The following is a 4,158-nucleotide window of genomic DNA, read 5'->3' on the forward strand; positions in this document are numbered from 1 at the left end:
GTTTGGAGGAAGCTTAGAGCTCATGTAATGCTAACATAGTATAATGCTAAGAATTCTTGTAATTGAGAATTCACATATATAAACATCTACTAAATATTTACCTATTTATATGAAGCTTAGACAAATATGCATGAGTTTATCAATGACAAATTAAATTGAAATAAAAAATAAAGGGAAAAAGGTTCTTTTCACATATAAATCTATAAACAAACTTTAGAAATCAGATTTAAAAACTTATTTATTTCCCTTACCTGTAGTACTTGGATTATAACATTCAGTTATATCAAGACAATAATTAAATAGTCTCCACTGGGTGAGTCCCTGAGGAAGAATTCCTCAAAATTCCACACTCTGAACTCACAGTGTTTATCTGAGAGCCAGCTTAGAGGAACAGCATGTCCCTTGGTGCCTGGGCAGCTTCAGGTACCATGAACCTAATGAGAGGTTAAAGCATCTTTTGCTTCACATCACTTTTGTGTGAAAGCTCCTTAGTTTTTCTCCTTGGAAGAAAATCCCACAACTTGATTCTTGAACAAAGATGTTCTGTCTCAGGGATTCAATGATATTTGTTCCTACCAACTAAGATCAGCATCGGTGAGTGAAACTTCTTCAAATTCTATAAGATGCACCTGAGATTTAAGCAGCATGAGCAAGCATCCATGTCAGGTATCAGGGGTATGACTTCTAATAAAACTTACTAAAATCTCCTTCCTCAAAGAATAGTTTGAATAGCCTGGAAAATACATGCAGAAAGTGAATTTATGAAAATCACATGAATTAAAGCCATCTCAGTGTGCATGATCTGGGCTACCTTGAGTAAACACTGCTTGGCCTGCCTATTGTGCTCAGAAGAATTTAAAACCAGGGAAATAACATGACTGTCTTAAAATTATCAAATATTTTTTCAGACAAAGTAGATGCTGTCTTAGAGGAAGAATTTCAAATTCCAACCATCAAAATTAATTTTGAAATTAAAATTTCAAGTATCAAAGCATGATCCAGGAAAAACAAAACAGCATAGACTTGCAATATGACTGATTCTTTGTGAATAATCTAAGAAATCATCATTATTAGACACAGGGAAAGGATTTGATAAGTAATAATGAGTAAAGAGAAGGTCAGTCAGGAGACATCTTGGGGAAGATAATGTTTGGCATGCCAAGAATTTTGGGTATCACTTGTAATAATGAAATTGTCAGAAAATAAAGTATGAAATTAAGAAAGTCATGGCGATTTCCTTCACAGCTCTGCCCAGCACAAAATGGAAGCATGATTGGAACTGCATAAAGTTAAAGAATGAAACTGCCAAAGATGAAAGAGTCATTTACAACAACATAACAAGAGGTAATAACTAAAGAAACAGGTGCTTGAATGTGAAGTTGACAGAGATGTGACAGACAGAGGTGGAGTTGACCCAGTGGGAGATAGCTAACCATGAATATGAGGATCTGAAACAGGAGCAAAGAAGCAAGAGAAAATAGACTATAAGAGAATGCTGAGAATGGAACATGGGCTTTTGTCTAAAATGGATGAGATGTGATATATATATATATATATATATATATATATATATATATAATACAGAGATGTACAGAGAGAGAGAAAGAGAGAGGGGGTGGAAGGAATAGGAAGAGAGAAAGAGAGAGAGAGAGAGAGAGAGAGAGAGAGAGAGAGAGAGAGAGAGAGAGAGAGAAAATCACACTGTAACAAAGCAGTCACTGAGATTGAATACAAATGGCCAAAGAGCACACACAGGCTTGGAAAAGGCAGAAAGAACTTTATTTCTGTGCAGATAGGAAAATGAAGAACTTAGTACAAAGTTGCCTTCATGTTCTCACTGAAGTGACTAATAGGTTTCTTGTCATTGTTGTTCCTAATCATTTATAGAGTGTGCCAGTAACTGAATTTTCTATAGTCATCAGAGGAGGCTGCAATATATTAGCTTGATGTTAAGGTACCATGTATAAAGGATGATGTTACTATATGACCTCATTCCCACTGGCTTTATTGAAGTAAAGCAATTTTAGTCATTCAGTTATTCTAATAGTGACAAGTCAGGCTCTAGCCCAGAAAATTCTTATGAGTTGTTGATTACACTTAAGGTTTCTAGTTCCAGAAAATTGCTAAATATTTGTTAGAACTGAATGTTAACTAATCCCAGGGATAACAAGTTCTTCTTGCTATCACTAGTTTTCTTTTAGCTTTTCTTAAATAGAATTAAACTTTGAGTCTCAAGAGTGACCATAATGAATGTGAGCTTCAAGACTGGATTCCTCCTCATGGGGTTCTCTGATGAGAGTGAACTTCAGATTTTACATGCAGTGCTCTTTTTGATCACATACCTGTTGGCCATCATGGGCAATCTCCTCATTATCACCATCAACACCTTGGACCAACGTCTTCATTCTCCCATGTACTAATTCTTGAAGCACCTCTCTCTTTTGGACCTCTGCTTCATCTCTGTTACTGTTCCTCAGTCCATTGCAAACTCAGTCATGGACTATGGTTTCATTTCTTTTGGTCAGTGTGTGCTTCAGGTTTTCTTCTTCATAGCTCTGGCTTCATCAGAAGTAGGTATTCTCACGGTGATGTCTTATGACCGGTATGTTGCCATCTGTCAGCCACTGCAGTATGAGACAATTATGGATCCCCATGCTTGCAAGTGTGCAGTGATAGCTGTATGGATGGCTGGAGGAATATCTGGGCTCATACACACAGGTGTTAATTTCTCAATTCCTCTTTGTGGTAAGAGAATTATTCACCAGTTCTTCTGTGACATTCCCCAAATGCTAAAACTAGCCTGTTCTTATGAATTCATTAATGAGATTGCAGTGGCTGCATTTACAACATCCACAGCCTTTGTCTGTTTGATTGCCATAGTATTCTCCTACATTCAAATCTTCTCAACTGTGGTGAGAATTCCATCAGCTGATAGTCGGACTAAGGTGTTCTCCACCTGTCTTCCACATTTGTTTGTAGTCATGTTCTTCCTCTCAGCTGCAGGCTTTGAATTTCTAAGACTTCCTTCAGATTCCCTGTCAGCAATGGACCTCATATTCTCCATATTCTACACTGTGATACCTCCAACACTCAATCCACTCATCTACAGCTTGAGAAATGAGTCCATGAAAGCAGCTCTGAAGAAAGTGTTGTCAAGAGAAGAATTTTCTCGGAGAATGGTATATGCAAAAGCTATATTCAATCTCTAAAGAGACAACAAACTAAGAGATATTGCTACTATGTCCTAGATTAGAGGAGTGATGAATTAGATTTCTTCTAAGACTCTGTTTCAGTGTTTCTCTTAGTTATGTCCTTCTCAAGAGAGTTTTCTTTTGGTTTTTCGAGACAGGGTTTCTCTGTGTAACCCTGGCTGTCCTGGAACTCACTCTGTAGACCAGGCTGGCCTCGAACTCAGAAATCCGCCTGCCTCTGCCTCCCAGAGTGCTGGGATTACAGGCGTGCGCCACCACTGCCTGGCTCTCAAGAGTGTTTTATCAAATGAAAGATAATTGACCAGTAAGGATATGCATGGGCTCCCTTGTTCCTCTAATTCCAATATTATTTCAGATCATTTCTTAAAGATGTACAGGAATTAAGAGTGAAAAAAGAGTTAGTTTTGACAAGACCCAATACCAATTTAAAGTTAATTTTAATAAATACATTTTAAACTGCCATTAGGTAAACTGATTTTATCTGTGTGATACTAGATCCCTTATTGCTGTACATAATTCCCTCTAGGCTCCCAAGTTACCTGCTATTCTTACACAGCTACAAGATTTTCTTGCTCATAAAAAGTAAAGTAACTATGTCCATAACTTATTCAGTCCCTACCAAAATTCACGTTTCCTATATATTCCTTTCCTAATCCAAGTGAACCAATTTATAGTTTTACTATATTTTCCATTTTTACTAATAATGCAACAAGAATATTTTTTCAAATAAAAATAGGTAAAATTATAACTCATGTTAATGTTCTTATAGTGTACATTTATGTATATGTCTCACAACATAAATGCTTTGTTCCCAAGAATAATTTGTATGTGTGCATCTGATTATAAAAATAGGGACACGTGATTATACCTCACTAATGAAGTAGATCCCAAGGATCCTCTTTTCCATTACTGAAAATGCTCAAGTTAAATCTTACCCTATCTGATA

General features: G+C 36.6%; 1 pseudogene; it reads left to right on the top strand.

Annotated features, from left to right (window-relative positions):
* The first annotated feature begins 2,246 nt into the window (after nt 1-2,246).
* On the top strand, nt 2,247-3,209 carry LOC127669116 (olfactory receptor 14J1-like; annotated as a pseudogene).
* The last annotated feature ends 949 nt before the right edge of the window (nt 3,210-4,158 follow it).

Source organism: Apodemus sylvaticus, chromosome 19, assembly GCF_947179515.1.
Source record: "Apodemus sylvaticus chromosome 19, mApoSyl1.1, whole genome shotgun sequence".
In the NCBI taxonomy this organism is placed as follows: Eukaryota; Metazoa; Chordata; class Mammalia; order Rodentia; family Muridae; genus Apodemus; species Apodemus sylvaticus.